The 22,165-nt window shown below is 34.4% G+C and overlaps 1 long non-coding RNA gene across 1 annotated transcript in view; it reads right to left on the bottom strand.

The window, feature by feature from the left end:
* Positions 1 to 15,958: 15,958 nt before the first annotated feature.
* The window catches only part of LOC147579986 (uncharacterized), a 31,078-nt gene continuing 24,871 nt past the window's right edge, over positions 15,959 to 22,165 (bottom strand). Inside the window, exon 3 of the long non-coding RNA XR_015251859.1 lies at positions 15,959 to 16,070. This is a non-coding gene — a long non-coding RNA (uncharacterized LOC147579986). The remainder of the gene's footprint in view (positions 16,071 to 22,165) is intronic.

The following is a 22,165-nucleotide window of genomic DNA, read 5'->3' as shown; positions in this document are numbered from 1 at the left end:
AGCAACAACAATACAATAATAGGATAAATGTAACCAGGAATGTGAAATTTGCATAATTTCAGCAAGTGGGTTAATAAGCAATAATTTTCACTTTTAAAATGCCCCAGGATGTCCATTTATCTGAAGTCAGTATCATATTCTCAATGAAGTTTCTGCTTGTTCTAAAGGAAAAGTGAATGAAGTAATAATCTTATTGTTATTAGGTATTTTTCATGTATTGGTTTATATAATAAGAACTTTACCTAAATGATATTTTCACTAAATAAGGTAGAAAAAAGTCAACTTTCACTTATGTTTATAGTACATTTGATTTTCATTAATTTTGTGAAATATAAAATTGATATTTATTCACAGCAAATATATGCCTTCTATATGCTTAGCATCATTCAAGAAAATAGAAAGAGACCAGTGAATAAAAATAAAGCCCTTATCCTTTTATATCATATATTCTGGAAATATTAGAAGTAAAAGTACAAATAAAATATAATAAATTAAGCTGATAACTATTACAGTGGCAAATAAGTTCAGATCAAAATGTGTTATTAACTTTTGATTCTCTCCAGATGGTATAGACTTGTCTCTTCTTATTCCTTCCCACAAAATACAACTACAAAACCTGCAAACAACTCAAGAGAAAAATCAGAAGAGAATTCCAAAAGATAGAAGAAAAAAGTTGCACAGGTTTGGGACTCCAGGCTTAGAGGAACAACACAGTGGCAGTGTCTTGTGACCCCCACCTAACAAAAGAAGTTAAACTAAGCCAGGCTTTTCCTGACCCCAAGTCTCACAATAGTAGGCAGTTCAGGTAGACTCATTTCTCCCCTAGATCAAATGAGAGTCCAGCCTGTAACATGAGGCAAGTCTGGCACAAGAGGCAAGAGGAATTGATGGGAAGGCCCAGTGGCAAGTGACTCTCAGAAGATCTGTCTTTTCTAACTTGCGTGAGACTCCCAGTATGTTTCTCATCTGAAACCATGAAGGACTGAAGGAAGTAGAAAAGAATAGGGCAGAAAGAATTGCCGCACATGCAGTTCATTTATGAGGAAACTATCTTTTAGGAACTTTTTTTCATTCTCAGATGAAGGAAAATGAAAAGAATTTGGCAGTAGTAAAGTTATCACAAAGAATGGCAAAAAAAGTGTTTTTTTTAACATCAAAATATGTGAAATGAACTCAATCAATGCCGAGAAGGAAATTTGTAGCATTAAATGTTTACATTAGAAAAGAAGAAAAGTCTTGGGGCACCTGGGGGCTCAGTTGGTTAAGCGTTGGACTTCAGCCTAGGTCATGATCTCACTTTTCATGGGTTCGAACCCTGCACTGGGCTCTGTGCTGGCAGCTCGGAGCTTGGAGCTGCTTCAGATTCTGTGTCTCTCTGTCTCTGCCCCTACACTGCTTGCTCTGTCTGTCTCTGTCTGTCTGTCTGTCTGTCTCTCTCCCCCTGAAAAATAAATTCTAAAATAACATTAAAAAAAAGAAATGAAAAGAAGAAAAATCTCAAATCAATCATCTTAGTTTCTACTTGAGGAAACTAGATAACTGAGAGTAAAATATGCCCAAAGAAAGCGGATGAAAAAAATAATAAAGAGCAGAAATCAACAATATTGAACACCTGAAAGCAGTAGAGAAAATAAATAAAAATCGAGTTCTTTAAAAATAATCAGTAAAATTGGGGGCGGAGGGAAGCACTAACAAGACTAAAAATAAAGAGAAGTTACAAATCACCACCATCAGGTGTGAAACAGAGAATATCACTACAGGTTCTTTAGCCATTAAATGATAATGAGGGAATATTATTAATAACTCTATACTCATAAACCCAGCGCATATAGAAGACCTGGAGCAACTCCTCAAAAATCACAAAATACCAAAAACTAAAATGAAAAAGATAATTAGATTTGTATTGTATCTATTAAGTGAATTGAATTTACAAATAAAATGTTAATGTCAATTGCCCACTGTAGAAATCAACCAAACATTTAAAGAAAAATTAAAACCAATTTTACACAAACCTTCCAGAAAATTAAATAGGAAGAAACACTTCCAAAATCATGTCAAAAGGCCATATTATCTTGTAACCAAGAAGGAAAAACAGAAAAAGAAAATTGCAGGCTAACATCTGTCATGTATTTAAATGTAAAAATATTCTGAAATATTAACAAATACAACTTAAAACAGTGTATACAAAGAATTATACACCATGACCAAATGTGATTTATTCCAGGTTTGTAGATTAGGTTCAGTTTGAAAATCTATCAATGTAATTGACCATACCAGTTTTTTTTTAAGAGGAATAATCACATGAACATATTAAATGGCAAAGAAAAGGCATTCAACAAAGTCCAAAACTTATTCATGATGTTAAACAAATAAAAACCTCAGCGATTAGAAATAGAAGGACCTAAACTTGATAAAGAGCATCTAAAACAAACAAAAAACCTTACCGCATCTAATGTCAGTATTTTCAGAGGAAAATCATTCAACACAGACTAGATAAGCTAGCCACTGCAATTAAGCAAAAGAAATAAAATACATACATGTTATAAAAGAAGAAATAAAACTGTCACTTATGCCAATTGCAAGATTATCTGCATAGAAAATCCAAGGGATCTGCTAAAATCAAAACAAAACAAAACTTCTATAACTAATAAATAAGTTTAAAAGTTGACAGAATAAAAGACCAACTAATAACAATCACATTTCTTTTAACAATGAACATACTGAGGGGTGCCTGGGTGGCTCAGTCAGTTAAGCATCCAACTTCAGTCCAGGTCATGATCTCACAGTCCACGAGTTTGAACCCCACATCAGGCTCTGTGCTGACAGCTCAGCAGATTCTGTGTCTCCCTCTTTCTCTGCCCTCCACCCCACTCATGCTCTGTCATTGTCTCTCTCAAAAATAAATAAATATTAAAAATTAAAAAAAAACAATGAACGTACTGAAATAAAAATTTAAAACACAATGATATCACAACAATTTTAAAAACCTATATAGATGTTCAATTCCAAACAGATTTCCATTTTATATTTCAAATCAAATAGCACAGTTAGATTTCAAATTCAGAAATTTATAATTCCAGGGGCATCTGGGTGGTTCAGTTGGTTGAGCATCCAACTTCAGCTCAGGTCATGATCTCGCAGTGGATGGGTTCGAACCCCAAGTGGGCTCTGTGCTGACAGTTTGGAGCCTGAAGCCTACTTCAGATTCTGTGTCACCCTTGCCTGCCCCCTCACTCCCCTGATCATACTGTTTCTCTCTCTCTCAAAAATAAACACCAAAAAAAAAATTTAAAAAGAAATTTATAATTCCAGAAAGAAAAAAAAAAAAAAAGTGAGGTAAGCTTGGCTCAGTACTTAATTTTCTAATATGTCCCTGGTCCTTTTCCTCTTTAGAAAATCCAAATCATGGTAGACAAAATCATGGTCGTATTTCCTTATTTCTTATTGATTTTGCAGAAGTACATTAGAAACTTTATCCTTCCACTTATGGGACATAGAATTAGTATGATTGCAAAGGAGATATCTTAACCATTACTCTTTTTTTTTTTTTAATTTTTTTTTTCAACGTTTATTTATTTTTGGGACAGAGAGAGACAGAGCATGAACGGGGGAGGGGCAGAGAGAGAGGGAGACACAGAATCGGAAACAGGCTCCAGGCTCTGAGCCATCAGCCCAGAGCCCGACGCGGGGCTCGAACTCACGGACCGCGAGATCGTGACCTGGCTGAAGTCGGACGCTTAACCGACTGCGCCACCCAGGCGCCCCTTAACCATTACTCTTAAACTGTGTCCTAGTACCTTATATGAAGTGATATTACTAACCAAGAACCTAAAATTAGTACTTGAGACTAGATAGAAAGATTTAGAGAATAACATTGGATTTTGTTTCCATTTTCAGATGTTTTTTTTAATTTATTTTTTAATGTTTATTTATTTTTGACAGAGAGACAGAGCATGAGCGGGGGAGGGGCAGAGAGAGGGAGACAGACTGCAAAGCAGGCTCCAGGCTCTGAGCTGTCAGCACAGAGCCCGACGCAGATGTGTTTTTTGTACCTTGTCAAAGGTATTAGCTTTCAGGCAGGCAATATAGCAAATATATACCTGTGACCAAGAATTCACTTAAATGATTATAAATGATACCCAATATTTTGAGAATTTCATAGAAATTAGTCCAATATTTTATGGTTCTTTCTGTCATAAAGTTTTATCCTCCCACATATAGAAACATATAAATATTAAATTAACATATAAAAGTCAATCTAGTATTGTAAAGACTCTAGAGCAAGCTGGTCTGTGTGGAAAAACTAGTCTGCCATTCATTTGCTGTGTAAGCTAAGGCAACTTACTTAACCTCCCTGTTCTTCCATTTTTTTCTCCATTACACCGAATTAATAGTTCTTACATTATACAACTGTTTTAAGAGTTAAATAAATTAATATTTTTAAGGCCCTTATGACAGTGCCTGGCACATATGTATGAGTCTACTAGTGTTATTGTTTGCTATTACTACTTATGGATTCAGTTTATTTTCCCCAATCAGTTTGAGATACCTAGAATCTTAATCACTGTTAGTTATAGACAGTGCTTTTTTGTTTTGTTTCATTGTTTTGTTACTAGAATAAAGGGGGACTTTAAGTCTCCAGGACTCTACAAGCCCATAAGTAAAACGACCATTAGATACGCAATTATGTCAAAAGGTAGGACTTCATATAACGAGTAAAACTAACAAAAATAACAGGTTATAAAACATATTTTCATTTCTGTTAAAATAAGTTATATGTGCCATGCAAACACACACACTTAAACACAGTTATGTGTTTTTCTCTAGTGATAGGATTAAGAGGACTCTTTTTTGTCTAATTTTCCAGGAAACATGAATTATTTATTTAAAAGAAACATTAATAAGCAGTTATATACCAGCAGTTATATTCTGAAGAGCACAAAATATCAAGGTATAAAATTTTTTAAATCATAAAAAACATATGTGGCATCTTTATGCTGAAATTATTAAATTAAGAAAATCAAGGATGTTCTAAGAAAATGGAAAGATAGACCATCTTCATATATTGGAGACAACTTAGTAAAGATACCAATTCTCCCCAAATTAATCTAAATTTTAATATAATTTCTGTCAAAATCCTACTAAGGCTTTTGTGGACTACAGGAACTTACTATAAAAATCATGTGGAAAGACACAACACTATAATAGCTAAAATGACATTGAAAGTGAATACAGTAGAAGAACTCACTTTAGCTAACATTAAGACTTACTATACACTTGCATTTCTCAAGATGGTGCGGTATTGATGGAGGGATAAACAAATAGACCAGTGAAACAGAGCAGAGATCTCAGAAATAGATCTCCACAAAGGTACAAAAGCTCTTTGGTGGAAAGAAGACAGCTTTTCAACAAATTATGCTGAAGAATCTGCATATGTATAGGTAATAAATATAAAAACTTTGACCTAAACCTTATACAGTACACACAAGTTAAGTCAAAATAAATAAATGTAATTTACTTAAAATGTAAATTGTAAAACTATAAAAGTTTTAGGGGATAAAAAATAGAAAAATATTTGGTATCTAGGGCTAGGCAAAGAGTTCTTAGACTTGACATCAAAAGTACTTTCCATACAAGGAAAAAATGATAAATTGTATCTCACAAAACCTCAGAACTTTTCCCTGCAGAACACAGTTAAGAGAATGAAAAGACAAGCTATAAATAGGCTTGGAGAAATTACTTGAAAACAATTTACCAAACAAAGACGACTATCTAAATTATATAAAAATATCTCAAAATTCAATAATAAAGAACATTTTAATGATAAAATTTCAAAATGCATGAAAAGATATTCATAAAAGACTATATATCAAAAGGCAAGTAAGCACACAAAAAGATGTTCAATATCATCCATTAGGGAAATATAAACTAAAAACATAATGAAATGTCATTATACATCTGTGAGTATAGTTAAAAAATAGTGACAATACCAGATGCTGGCAAAGATGCAGACAAACTTACTTGTTCATGCATTGCTGGTGGAATATAAAATGGTATAGCTACTCTGAAGAACAATTTGGCAAGTTATAAACTAAATATGTCCACACATGCAACTCAACGACCGCACACTTGGACATTTATCCCAGAGTATATGCATACATATGTTCAAACAAAAATCTGTATGTAAACATTTATAGTAGCTTTATTCCCAATAACCCCCAAACAGAAACATCCAAGTGACTTTCAGTGAGTGAAAGGTTAAATAAACTGTTGTCTACACACACCCTGGAATAACAGTCTGTCATAGAAGAAACTTCTAGTACACACAACGTGAATAAATGCTAATACCAACAGGTTACATGGTGTAGGAGTCCATTCATTGATAAGACAAATTTACAGTAATGGAGAATACACAGTCATTTCCAGAGATTAGGGATTGGAGTTGGGGGGAGGAGGGAAAGTTGAGGAGGAGTATGTTGACGAAAGTTGAGGAATGGGAATTTGGCTATGAAAGAATAGCACAAGAGAGGGAGCCTTGTTGTGATGAAATGGTTTTGTATTTAGACTGTCAATATCCTGGTCATGATATTGTACTATTGTTTATCAAGATGTGATCACTGGGGAAACTGGGTAAAGAGTACATGGGACATCTCTGTATTGTTTTGCATAACTGCATATAAACCCACAATTTTCTAAAATTTTTAAAAATTTAATTTTACATGTGCTTTTCACAAAATCTTTGTTTAAAGTGTCACAATTGTATTTGGGTGTAAATGAAGAACTCCCACATTCCTTAAATAGTTCTAAAATTATTGATTAGTAAAAGAGGTAGATCCTACTCAATTCCTTAGTATTTACCATTTAGAAGTTTGTATGCTTTGTGATCATAAAGTTAAGTTTTCCTATTGTAGAAAAAAGTCATAACATAATTAAGTATAATGAATAATCCTTTATCAGCCTCATCCTCTTTTGTTTTTTTTTTCTATTATAATGGGATCATTTATTAAAGTTTAACTGATCATTTCTCATATTTTATCTTTCTACTTTTTCAGTAACCTCAGGCTATCAATTAACCTTTACATTTAAACTTCTCCATAGCTTTTATTTTCCTTTCATCGCAATTAGATAGACTCAAGTCAGTCTAATTCAAAACAAAGCAAAACAAGTCCAAGCAACATGAGGCCTTTAAAGTCTTTTCTCCCTCTCTATTTTATTTTTCCCTTTTACCAAATTCTGTTTACTACTTCTGTACTACAGTAAAATTTCTATCCTTAAGTTTCTACAGATATTGCAATTATTAAACACACCAATAACTTCAATATTGTCAAAATTTGGCACACAAGTTTCTGCCAATTAAAATTTTTATTACAAAAGTCTTTGTTTTTCCCATTTCCAGGGAGCATTAAGACAATTTATATTTAATAAGAAAAAAGATATAATGTGAGGCTAATAACACTTAAGCTTTAGGACTATTCACTTACAATGTAGGAAGAATTTCCAAAGTATTAACATCTTTGTGTGTTTTTGTACAATTTGGAAAAGTAAGATCATTTTATTGCAAAAGGTTGAAATCAATCTTTTTTACACTCTAAATTATTCTTAATCACAGTTTTCTTTCTATTGGGTGGCATTGGCATGGCCTCTGGTAGGGTCTAGCTTACAGGGTGTTGAGTTTTGACTTCAGTGAGATCTATTTATGTGGTACATTGCTGCTTTTTTTTTTTTTAATATAGTAATTGTAAGCAGTTCCATGAATATTCCTTTTATTGTTGGTGTTGTTGTTGTTAACATGTAGTATAATATTCATTTCAGGAGTAGAATTTAATGATTCATCATTTATGTACAACATCCAGTGCTCAACACAAGTGCACTCCTTAATACTCATCACTCATTTAGTCCATCCCCCACCCACTTCCTCTCCATATACCCTCATTTGTTCTCTATAGTTAAGAGTCTCTTATGGCTTGCTTCCCCCTCTTTTTTTTCCCTTCCCCTATGTTCATCTCTTTTGTTTCTTTAATTCCATATACGAGTGAAATCATGATTAGTCATATGATTTTTGTTTTTCTCTGACTGACTTATTTCACTTAGCATAATACACTCTAGCTCCATCCATGTCCTTGCAAAAGGCAAGATTTCATTCTTTTTGATGGCTTAGTAATATTTTATTGTATATACATACCACCTCTTCTTTATCCATTCATCCGTCAATGAATATTTTGGGTCTTTCCATAATTTCACTATTGTTGATAATGCTACTATAAATATCAGAGTACATATATCTCGTTGAATCAGTATTTTTGTATCCTTTGGGTAAATACCTAGTAGTGCAATTGCTGGGTCATAGGGTAATTTTATTTTTAACATTTTGAAGAACTTCTATGCTGATTTCCAGAATGGCTGTACCAGTTGGCATTCCCACCAACAATGTAAAAGGATTTCTTTTTCTCCACATCCTTGCCAACATCTCTTATTTCCTGTGTTGTTAATTTTAGCTATTCTGTCAGGTGTGAAGTGGTATTTAATTGTGGTTTTGATATTTATTTCCCTGATGATCAGTGATGTTAAGCATTTTTTCATGTATCTGTTGGCCATCTGAGTATTTTCTTTGGAAAAGTGTCTATTAATGTTTTTTGCCTGTTAATTAACTGCATTATTTACTTTAGGGGTTGAGTTTGACGAATTGTTTGTAGATTTTAGATACTAATCCTTTATCAGATACGTCATTTGCAAAACCTTTTCCCATTTCATTGGTAGCCTTTTAGTTTTGTTGCTTGTTTCCTTCGCTGTGCAGAAGCTTTTCATTTCAGCTACCGCTGAGGTTAAAGAGGTTGATGCCTATGTTCTCCTCTAGAAATTGCTGGTTTCCTGTCTCACATTTAGGTCTTTCATCTATTTTGAATTTATTTTTGGGTATGGTATAAGAACGTGGTCCTATTTCATTCTTCTACATGTCGCCGTCAAGTTTTCCCAAAACCATTTGTTGAAGAGACTGTCTTATTTCCATTGGATATTTTTTCCTGCTTTGTCAAAGATTAGTTGGCCATATAGTTGTGGGTCCATTTCTGGGTTTTCTATTATGTTCCATTGATGCCTGTGTCTGTTTTTGTGCCAATACGATTCTGTCTTAATTACTACAGCTTTGTAATATAGCTTGAAATTGGATACCTCCAGCTTTGTTTTTCTTTGTCAAGATTGCTTTGCCTATTTGAGGTCTTTTGAGGTTCCATTCACATTTTAGATTGTTTGTGCTAGCTCTGTGAAAAATACTGGTAGTATTTTGATAAGGATTCCATTAAATGGGTAGATTGCTTTGGGTAGTTCCATGAATATTTCTATCACCCAGTGTGCCAACACATTAGACTTAAGGAGAAGTACAGGACAAAAATCTTAGAAATATTTAAATATAAAAGAGCTCTGTGATACTTAATCCCAAATATATATGAGAAAAACCATCTTTAAATATGCAACGCCAGAAGCTAATCTTTGGAAAAATTCTTCTAGTAGTCATATGTGAAAATTGTAATCAGAGGATTTGGCTCTCTTTAAAGTGTTGTCGGACCAGAAGCTCTCTCCTGACAAGAATATATGAAGAAGTGATCAAAGATTGAACATACAAATCTTTAGAAAAAAAAAATGTGTTTGAGTGGTATGTCAGGCAGCTAATTATCACAAGCATTAGGCTATCTTTCTAGGTATTTTCAAGTTTGTGGTAAATTATTAACTTTTTTCTTAAACTCTATTTTGTAGTGATTTTTTTCTAATTCTAAATGAGTATTTTAACATGTGATTTTGTACTTATAATTTTGTATTCTTTTTTTAAAAAACAGCAACTAAAATTTTAGAAATATTGTTTCCGCAAAACCTGAAGTGACCTGTATTTATTGTGGTGTCTATTTATACTTCACAGAACAAATATTGACACCTCAGCTGGCAGACATACTCCAGAGCTCATGGCTCTGCCTCTGCATTGATGATTCCAACCAGACATCCCTGGTGTGAGCTTCTCATGTACGTATATATATTACAGCTTCTCTCTTTCTAGTGACTAATACTGTAATCATGTATGACAAAAGACTAGTTAGAAATCAGTAACTATTGAGAGGAAGGAAAATATCTGGGCATGTAGTCATATTGGAGCAGAGATGTGCAATCAGAATAAATTCTATACCTACACGACACATATAAAGAGAAAATTGGAGCAAGGAAATATGTTTGAAATAAGATGTGTTCAGGAATTACACATGTATAGCTATCAAATGACAAGGTAAGTAAAGTAAAAGGTCAAAAGGTGAGAAGACAAGCCAGAAGTCAAAATATTCTCTAGACAAAAATCTGCCTTATTTACCCTCAGTAATGGTTAAAAATACACACACACACACACACACACACACACACACACACAGAATTTGGATGTAAATTAAAAAAAATAAAATTAAAAAAATAAAAAAAGAAGCTAGGAAGAGGAGAGAAAATTAAACCAAATTAAGAATAACAAAGGAAATAATAAAGAGAAAACAGAAAATCAATTAAATAGAAAAACTTCTACCTAGACCCAAACTAAGAAAATAAAAAGATAAGATAGAATTTATCAATATCATCAATAAAAGAAAGCTGTTATTTCATCTCAAAAACATGTTGAACATAAGAAAGTATATGTTTCTTATATACTTGTGTATATATACACACACATACACAGAAAAGATGACCAAAATAGCATACTATTATTAATATTCAGAATATCAGTGAGCCCACCCTGGTCAAGTATAAAATGTGCATACTTGGTTTCACTAATATGGATGCACTATTCTGCATTTCCACTATCCCACAAATATTACTTGATATTTGGAACACTCCATCTTTTAGGTTTGTTCCCAAATAATAGGTGCAAAATCATATGTCATTATAATTTGCATTTTCAGTGTGTGTTTATGCATCTTTTTCTGTGCCCATTAGACTTTGGCATTTGTTTTTCTGTGTATATCTGTTGCCTGTTTTTATGTCTAGGTTGTTATATTTTTATTTCTACTTTGTATGTGTTATTGATGTATTCTAGATAGTCATTTTTCTGTAATCACTACATATAATCTGTCATTCTGTTACCTATATAGTCACTTTATCTATGGTAGCTTTCATTGTACAAAATCCATATATATATGGATCCATATACATACATATATATATGTATGTATGTATATGGATGTATATGGATGTATATGCATGTATATGGATCCATATATATATGGATAAGCTACAAATGGAGCAACTCATAGGGACTTAGAATAAGTAGCTTCATAAGAATTAGCACTGCTGAACTATCATCTTAACCTAACCTGGAGATTTTTCCTACTAAGATAATTTCTAGTTCAGGATCAACTTGGGTATTTTTAGGCATTGAATCTGATGTTTCTAAAGATAGAGGCTGCTGTTCAAACTATCCCTGATTAGGCCAGTCCACACAAGCGCTGTTATCTGAGTAAAGCCTTCCTTAAGCCACTGTCATAACTGGTACAGAGCTAAAGAGACAAAATTTCTCCATTGGATTCTGTATCAGGTCAAATTAGTTAAAATTAACTTATTCCTAGAGAATTTCTAAAATCCAAATAGTTTGGCAACACTTTTCTACTTACATTGTATAAGTTAAAAAGTTGTGATTCTGAGGGGCACCTGGGTGGCTCAGTCCATTAAGCATTCAACATCGGCTCAGGTCACGGTCTCATGGCTCGTGAGTTTGAGCCCCACATTGGGCTCTGTGCTGACAACTCAGACGGTGGAGTCTGCTTGCTTCAGATTCTGTCTCCATCTCTGTCCCTACCCTGCTTGTGCTCTGTCTCTCTCTCTCAACGTTTAACAAAATCGGAAACAGGCTCCAGGCTCTGAGCCATCAGCCCAGAGCCTGACGCGGGGCTCGAACAACCAGACCGCGAGATCGTGACCTGGCTGAAGTCGGACGCTTAACCGACTGCACCACCCAGGCGCCCCTGTCTCTCTCTCTCTCAAAACTAAATAAAACACTAAAAAAATTTAAGTTATGAATCTGAGTATTATTTGTAAATACTCCAATACTCAGTTTAAAAAGCAGTATGAGCATATCCTTATTGTTTTGATAAATGTATCACAATTTCCACGGTTTTCTACTGCCAGGTTTTCTAGTACAAAAAGTGCTCCCTATTATATCAACCTATTAGGTGTTACTTTATAATAACCTATGATAAATATTGACAATAGAGATCTCAAAGAATAATCAAACCATATTTCAAATTCTTCAAGATAGCTCAGCAAAGTCCATTATAAAATAGTAAGTCACACTTCTTTTGACCCAGATATTTAACACACTTAACCATCGATAATATTTAAAAATGTATGGATGTTAAAAATAAAATATTTTTATTTGATGAATTACTCATTTGAAACTCATTGCTGTTTTTCCAAGGGTAAGAAGAAAAGAACAATAAATGGAAGATAAGTACTTGGGCAGATATCATAACAAAGAGGAAGAATACCTATAGCTCCTTAGTGTGTGTACGTGTGTGTGTGTGTGTGTGTGTGTGTATACACATACTGTATGTATATGTATGTGTATGTGTGATGATCACACATAAATGAAATAAAAATTTGGCTTGTAGTTTAATATTAGCAAAGCAACGTACCTAGCATGCCAATAAATAAGTACAATAATTCAAGAGAAAAGAGATGCTAGTATTTATTACATATTAATCTAACATAATTAATGCTGGCTGTTTAAGTGGAGCCTCTAAATCACTCTGTAATATATCACTAAAGTTATGTTGTAGATAAGAAAACTAAAGTTTAGAAAGCTTAAAGTGATTTGTGTAAAGTCATACAACTGCTTAGAGACAAAGCCAGAGTATTACCCAATTAAGGCTCTTTTCATTGTACCATACTACCTCTAGATACCATGGGTTTTTTCCCCCCAAAATGACATTTTATTGAAATATATGACATAAACATTGTATAAATTTAAGGTATACAACATGTGAATTTTATACATTTATATGTTGTAGTAAGATTACGATTGTAGGGATAATTAGCACCTCTATTACATTACCCAATTATTTTTTTTTAGTGGTTGGAATAACTAAGTTCTGGTCTCTAGCAAGTTTGATACAAGTTATAATGAAATATTATCATCTATATTCATGATATTAATGCAGTCCTGAGGAGAGAGGAAATTGTGAGAGTTACAATTCAACTTTATGCAGCCATTTTCCTCTTTCCTTTTTGGAAATCAGAGAAAAGTGATTTATTCAAAACAGTCATTCCAAGTATATTAAACTAGGCCTAGGCAAATATATTTCCTTTTTGAAAAGAATTGTTTCCAATAATATATTACTAAGTAATTTATATAATTGTATCAAATAAAAGCTCTGTCAGAATATTTACATCAGATATTTGTTAAGAAAAAAGAAAACAAATACAATGGATACAAAGAATAAAATACATTGAACATTACAGAAGTATATAGCTATTCCAGTTTCCTGCTCCTGGTTTAAACTTCATATTTTCTTTCTTAAACATTAAATGTTAAAAAAAGTAATTAGCTTTTCCCATAAACAATTTTATCAGGAATGTTATATACTGTCATATAATAGAACATATATAAAGAAACAAAAGGCGTTACTTCGATTTTTAATTTGCAACATCTGTTTCAACCATAGATATCACTTTTATTTACAAAAGTAATGCTCGAACAACAGCTACCAGTGTTATCTAGTTCTGTGTACTACAGCTGGAAAAAAACTGCTTTAGGTTTCCCAAAAGGAAGCCAAATTAGCATATCATTCTTTAGGTCCCAGTCCATAAAAGTACCTGTAAAATAGATTACATGTTTGGTTTTGGAAATTGGTATTATCAAACAGGCTCACAAAAACAGGAGATAAAAGAAAGACAGTTCTAGAAAAAACACTGGTGATGCTGAGAACACATTTCCAAAAATCTGTCTGGTTAAGCAGCCATTAAAGCACCTGGATATCCCCAGGAGAGTGACAAAGGACAGCCTAGAAGAGTTTTGCTCAGAGTCAGCCAGAGATTTGGTTTTTACTAAATGTACTCTGACACAGAGGAGAAGAAGTAGTCTGAAACAAGTTTAGGGATCTAAGTTAAAGCTGCCTAAGCACAGACATATATACTTGTTTGAGGCTTTGCAAGCTGGCTTAGATAGAATACTGCAAAGCCTTGCCAGACTCACTGAGAGTTAGTGTTTTCTTTGAGGCAGCAATAGTATGCTTGGGTTTAACGAGACTGCCATACACAATGTGTGAAAAAGTATATTTTAGGCAACTATGGATATAGCTCAATTGACAAATGGTTTTTCTGCCAAAAAAAAATCATTTATAAATTGATCTTTGGAACCCTGAATCCATTTCTCAAAATAGATAGTAGTGATTAGTACATAGAAGTTAAGCCACAGATGCCTCATTTAATCCTTAAAAAATATAAAATATAGTACTGATTAATGCTTTTACCCTATCAGATAATTTTATATTATGAAATTGTATTCTAAACCCCAAATTAGAATGCCAAGAACATGCTTCAGTGGCTAAGGGTCCAAGACCCACAGGAGCCTGCTGTCTGTAGCAGTGATCATCTGGGGTGGGCAAGGGTGTTCTAGGGCCTCTGAGAAAACCAAACAAACCTGGGGCGCCTGGGTGGCGCAGTCGGTTGAGCGTCCGACTTCAGCCAGGTCACGATCTCGCGGTCCGTGAGTTCGAGACCCGCGTCAGGCTCTGGGCTGATGGCTCAGAGCCTGGAGCCTGTTTCCGATTCTGTATCTCCCTCTCTCTCTGCCCCTCCCCCGTTCATGCTCTGTCTCTCTCTGTCCCAAAAATAAATAAATGTTGAAAAAAAAAATTAAAAAAAAAAAAAACCAAACATGACATATCCTATAAGAGCCTATTAAGTTTTCTTTATAGAAATAAAGACACTTTACAACACTCTATAAGAGTTTAATTAAAACATGGAGCAGCCTTATAAAATGGGATTACGTTTATGGTCCTACAGAATATTATTACTCTATTGATATTTCTCCATTAGGTGTTTATTTTTTATAATGGCTCTACATATTGGGAAGCTTCTTATATTTATTAAATTGTTATATACTTGGAGACGTTTCTTAAAATTTATATAATCGGGAAGAAAAAAATAACATCTGGCCAAATGTTTTCTTTGACTCTCAAATAATTAAATAGTATTTCCCCCATTCATTAATGCTATTAAAAAAATAGTTCTTTGTAATGTAAGTCTTGCAATAGACATTTAGAATATATAAAACAGAAATTAGGATACACATTTATTTTATTTTATATATTCTTTGAGTTTATTTATTTATTTGGAGGGGGAGAGAAAGAGTGGACAAACAGAAAAGGGGAAGAGAAAGAGGGAAAGAGAGAATCCTAAGCAGGCTCCACACTGTCAGCACAGAGACCAACATGGGGCTCAAAACCACGAACTGTGAGATCACAACCTGAGCCATAATCAAGAGTCAGATGCTTAACTGACTGGGCCACCCAGGCTCTCCTAAGATAAATATTAAAAAAAAATTGATGTTTATTTATTTTGTGAGAGAAAGAGACAGACTGAGCATGAGTGGAGGAGGGGCAGAGAGACAGAGGGAGACACAGAATCTGAAGCAGGCTCCAGGCTCTGAGCTGTCAGCACAGAGCCCAATTGGGGGTTCAAACTCACAAAGCCCGAGATGATGACCTGAGCCAAAGTTGGACACTTAACCAACAGCCATGCAGGCACTCCTAGGATAAATATTTTACTACCAGTATTTATTTAGTAGGAAAAGTAAAAATCATCCCACTAAATTACAAGTTCTAAGGGAAAAAAAAATGAAACTTCTCTATACTCTGAGGGAAAGAAATACTTTTTGTTTCACCCTCCCTCCCACTTTATTTTCCCCATCTTTCCTTCTCACTCCTCCAATATTGTTCTCTTCTACTTGTACGCACTCTGTCATGTCACAGATAATTACTTACATGTTGCAGGCTCTGGACCAGGAGCTGTAAACCAGAGAGGTGTTGTCCCTGTTCTCAAGTAGCTGACATCTATTAGAGAAGACAAACATAAAACATTTAACAGAAGTGGGATTATTTTTACAAAAACCATAACATACTGTGTACTGTGGAGTATATAAAATAGATTTCTAACTCTAGGTTTATATTTGGGATGGTACTGAAATTAGTGAGCTTGTCATACATGGGGAAATTAGTCCATTTGAACCTGATACTTAGAGTTATATGCCAACATAATTCATTTGTTTTGTTTCTAACACTATTGCTTAATTTGAGAGCATTTGCAGAGAAAACAAAAGGAGTGATTGATTGTTGGGATCTGACATGATAGAATGATAAAGGGAATTAGAATTCGGGACGCCCAGCAAAGTCTTCTCTTAAAGTAATGGCTACCATCAACTCTCTGCCTTTGGATGATCTGTTATTTGCCACCTTTCAGATGCTTAATGATAAGAAGCATAAAACAAGAGGTAAAGGAAGGTAGTCTCTGGTCTTGTATCAGTGGTTGTTACACTGGTGCTAAGTGCCACATGTCTCCTTTGTCTTTTCTTATGTAGCATTAGTTTGTAGACATCTAATGCTTAAACTCCTTTCCTTCAGGTCTCTGCTTCTATTAACCCAGATTCGTGTGCCTGGGTATCTGACTGCGCTATTCTTCAAGCCGTGTCTTCATTTATTTATCTCTTATGCTAGTAGCAGTTTTCTCCGTAATCTTCCCTTCCTCCTAACAAACAAACACCACACACACACTCTCTCTCTCTTTCTCTCTCTCTCTCTCTCTCTCTCACCTGGATGTAACCCAGCCTGCCTTGTTGAAATTGTCACTAGTTACTTCTCTCATTTGACATTTGCCAACTGCTTTCTTATGTGGAACAGATTTTATGCCTGCTTCTCTTCACTTCTGGCACCTCGGGATCCAGAATCTGCCATGCCTATAGACTTGTTATAGCCTGCCAATTGTCCCCTGTGCCAGCTGGTCTGCCTGTGGGCATTTTCAATTTAAATCCTTATAGTTTGCTCTATGTTTGAACTTGACCTTTACTAACCTGATTTGGGCTGCTCTTTCAGTCTTTAGCAGATAGTCTCCTTGAGATCAGCCTGTTTCCATTTTAGCTCCAACTGAATGTCCAGTGTGCAATAAGTATTTTTGAACAAATAATTTGCTTATTTTACCTTAGATCTTATGTTTATAAAAAAAATACATCTCATTCTATGTTTAAACTCCTGTAAGTATGATTACATTTCCTAACACTTTGCATTTCACAATGATGCATCACATACAAGAAGTTTTTAAACCAACACTTCCAAATGTTGAGGGGGCTATGCTAAAGTTTGTTTTCCTGATTTTATATGTCATACTATGCTCAAGATAGCATCTGACCTGGCTCCTTAAAAACAAAACTGTTATGAGTACTGATTAATTTTAAAGCCTTCTTAATGACTCACGAGCACCAAGGCATCACACATTGGTTATCGTATGAGTCACATCATGAATTCTTAATGGCACGAAATCACTCCTGAAGGGCCAAAAATTGCTCTTGGATAAGGGCAAAAAGGAATATTATTTTTCAAATGTATAACACACAGACATTTATACAGCACATAAAAAATAGTATATTTGTGATATTGACAGTTCATGGGGGCGATTAGAAAAAAAAATATTTCAAAAGTCTCTTTGTGGAGGGTGACAAAAAAAAAAATGTTGAGACACACTGTGGTAAATAAAGGTAAAAAAGAGCTTCATCCCTCCTTTGCAGAGAGCATCTAAGCCAGCAGGTGAAATTTCCCAGGGAGTGACTCCTTTAAGAAGTGGCATGTTTTCAGAAAAATGTAACCACAGCCTAGAAAATGATGTGGTGACACACAGGAACATAGTCAAGAGACACTTTCTCAATTGTCAGCTTCTTTCAAACTTGAGAAAGTTTTCAATTGATTATCTTCTGACAAACTTTCCAGTTTTTAATTATTTTTCCAACCTACTATATCAAATAAATAACCATTTAATAAACACACACAACCTTCTATACTAATGTCATGTGACTTTTTAAAACTATATCTTTATGAGAAGTCATATTTGTTTCCGTTTGAAAGAGCAACACTAGATTCAAACAGATGCCTCTGTCATCTCATGAATCACGGATTCATTTACTCACAACTACCTCTAAGAGCAAACTATTTTCTCTGGAAATAGTTAATTTCAGTTAGAGCCAACTTTGTACGAGTCTTAAAAGTCCTATAGACTCTAACAAATGAGCACTCTTCACAACTCTGGTGTAATCAGAGCCATGACTCAAACAGGTGAAGATATTTTCTTTGGGTTGATGACTTATATGACCTCTACCATCCCTAGCCTTTCTCTCTTTTGCATTGACTTTTTTTAATCTGCAAATTAAATCAACCCGCTTCAATACATTTAGCCTTGAAATTCAGGAACACTAAAATTAATTGTATATTTATTTGTTTGACATTCCTCTTACTTGTTCAAGAAAACCAATTCAATGATACTTTTTTTAAAAATCTCACACACTTGAACTTTTGATAACATGTGACAGATATTAATAGCCCTTAACTTCTAACTTTTGGTATGTTTTGTGGTACTGCATTCTCCAGTACTGAATTTTCTAGATTCCTTTTTGACCAAACTATACATTATTTTGAATTTCCTGTCCTTGTGTTCTAAGCCCATTATGTTATTCTTCCTGTTTATTGACATTCTCACCAACTTCCATAAGGTCTACATCAGCCATGTACCAAAGTATATTAATATATTAATATTAACTAATTGCCTTCTAGAAGTTCTGATAACATATTTCCTAAATGTAATACATATATTTCCAATATACTTCCAGCAGTCTTCACTTTTGAACTCTGAAAATCTCAAGCTTGCTATATATACAAACTTGATTTTTTTTATTTTTTTTTTATTTTTTTTTCAACGTTTATTTATTTTTTTTGGGACAGAGAGAGACAGAGCATGAACGGGGGAGGGGCAGAGAGAGAGGGAGACACAGAATCGGAAACAGGCTCCAGGCTCCCAGCCATCAGCCCAGAGCCCGACGCGGGGCTCGAACTCACAGACCGCGAGATCGTGACCTGGCTGAAGTCGGACGCTTAACCGACTGCGCCACCCAGGCGCCCCCAAACTTGATTTTTTTTATCCTGACATTTACTATTCCTCCTCCATGCTCTACCTTGGCAAATGGCACAATCCTCACCATAACAACTATACAGTTAAGTGTATCTCTTGAGTCTTCCTCAAGCCTGAAATAATCAGAAAATTCCATTCCAAGCTATAATAATGGTTTTAGACACTCATTTATGTTAGTTTCAAATCCTGGTTTATCCACTTACAAGTCGTGTGGTCTTAAACAGGACAAGTAAATCCTTATTTCTCAATCCCCTTATTGATACAATAGAAATAACCTCTAACTCATAAAATGTTGTAATAATAACTTGAAGTAACATATGAAGAGCAGAGCACAAGGTAGGTAGGAAATACATTTTTGTTTTATTTTCTTATGCCACTGACATAGATTGTATGTTTACTTAGTGCCATCTGGATAGTCTGGCATTGACACGCCTCTGTTCTCTGTCAATATTTATTAAAACACCACAATGATATTAAATTGATTAGTCCACGAAAAACCTCCAAGAATTATCAAATGCCCACAGTAGTGATATCCCTATAGCACATGAGAATCTTTATCACATCTTACACACTTCTATATATACCCAGTAGAGGACATGTTTGTCATAGGCATAGATTATGTATTTATCAAATGTCTTCTAATTTTGCTTACCTCCCTTTGTAAAAACACGTTCATAAAGGCTCTACTGAATGCTTTGTAAATACTACTCATTTTCTGAAGGGGCTGTCATAGTCAAGCTGAGGTTGATTTAAGGATTGTATGAGTGAAGGAAGAGGAACTGAGTTAAGCCACAGCTTCCAAATGGATTTACAGAATCTAACGTCCTGTTACCAAGTGTGTTTTGTCTTCTGCTTCGTTGGCATCTTTATGTATAGTCGTTATTGTTTAGGAGATAAAAAAAAAATGCCTACAGGAAAGTCACATAATCTACAATCTCTCAGTTGGAGCTAACACCTCTCTCACTATCTTTCTCTCATTACTATTACTCTTCTCCGGATTGGAGGTTAAGACTGAATAATGATGATGATGATGATGATGATGATAATGAGTTGAATACAGATTGCCCCCCCCTTAAGCTTCACCTCCCCTGTACCCCTGTGGTGAATATGACCTCAGTCACTATAGGTTCCTGCTGTTGTTTTCATATGACTAAATCCTTTGGATGTGATACTCAGTTATACAAGAATTTTTTTTTTTTTTTTTGGAAAATCCCTCTCTTGCTTGAGAAATGAGGAATTATAAATCACCTTTAACTGTCTTGTTACTCTATCTTCCAGATTAAAAAAAAAATATTTGGCAATTTTTTTCTAGTTTATAGTCTTATGTTAGCAGGGCTCATTTGCTGATTTTCACAGTTCTTTAAACTCTGATTAAGTCAAGTTACTTGTTAACATCAATAATTTGGAAACATAAGTTGTTTCACAGATGAATACAGAGGACTTGACAAAATATGAAAACACCTGGTAATCGGTTCACCATCATTTCTAGCTCTACAGGAGAAATTTATTTCAGTGGTCTAAAAAGATCTCTTGAAGTGTCATATTAGTATGGACTCTAGGAAGTAGATTTTCATTTCTAATGTATTGCCTAACATAATTTTGTGTCCTTTTTATGTTTTCAATTTGATTTAGCATAAACATAGAACATTGTTTATTATTTTTGAGGTGGAAGAAATTTGCAAGTTATAATTGTCATATTCATGCAGAATAAATGTATACATGTGTGGTTCCTTAATAAATTGATATATTTGTTTACAATATGTTTTTCACCTCTAATTTCACTCCTTATCACATGTTCTGTTCTCTTTGCAGATCACAGTAGTAGTAAAGCTGCAAATGCATTCTGATTTTTTTTTTTACCCTGTGTTTTTGCTAAGGCCAATACTGTCTTTATCTAGAACACTCATCCTCACATCCATCCAACTTAAATTTAATTCAGATTTTTACTTTATTTCTGTCTCCTCCAGACAGAAACTCTGTAACTCTAGCTTAGCACTATCATATTCTGAGGTAAATTGATGTTGAGTTGATATGTATTACTTCTTTTACCAAACTGAAGATTTTGGGCGGTGTAATAACCATATTTCATTCTTTTTATTTTTTAAGCTTTTTAAAATTTTTTTAATGTTTATTTATTTTTGAGACAGAGAGAGACAGAGCATGAGTGGGGGAGGGGCAGAGAGAGGGAGAGAGAGAGACAGAATCTGAAGCAGGCTCCAGGCTCTGAGCTGTCAGCACAGAGCCCCATGCAGGGCTCCAACCCACGAACCGTGAGATCATGACCTGAGCCCAAGTCGGATGCTCAACTGACTGAGCCACCCAGGTGCCCCAAGCTTTTTAAAAATTTTTAATGTTTATTTATGACAGAGAGAGAGAGAAACAGAGACAGAGAGACAGAGAGTGAATGGGGAGGGGCAATGAGAGACAGACACAGAATCCAAGCAGTCCCCAGGCTCTGAGCTGTCAGCACAGAGCCCGACACTGGACTTGAACTCACGAACTGTGAGATCATGACCTGAGCTGAAATCGGATGCCCAACCAACTGAGCCACCCAGTACCCCTCTTGTTCTTTTTTAAATTCTCAACTATAATTGTGGATTTTTTTTTATTCCTGTATTTCTGTCAATTGCATCTTTCTATATGTTGAAGTTCTTTATTTACTTATTTATATTTCATATATACATATATAATGTAGTTATGACTTTTTGACAAAATTTAATTACATCTCTTACAAAATATCTTTATTTCTAGTGTATCTCTTTGCCTTCAAGTCTACTCAATTTAGCATTAATATATTCACACCAGTTTTCTTATGTTTACTGTTTGCATAGAATGTAGTTTTCTATTATTATACTTTCAACTGGTCTGTTTTCATAATTTAGAACTGTTTTTTCTAGGGGTGCCTGGGTGGCTCAGTAGGCTAAGCAGCAGACTCTTGATTTGGCTCAGGTCAGGATATCATGCTTAGTGGGATCAAGCC

The sequence above is a fragment of the Puma concolor genome, chromosome B3 (assembly GCF_028749965.1).
Source record: "Puma concolor isolate L17-30 chromosome B3, mPumCon1.1.hap2, whole genome shotgun sequence".
Classification (NCBI taxonomy): Eukaryota; Metazoa; Chordata; class Mammalia; order Carnivora; family Felidae; genus Puma; species Puma concolor.
This window is presented reverse-complemented; position numbering and strand designations above follow the sequence as displayed.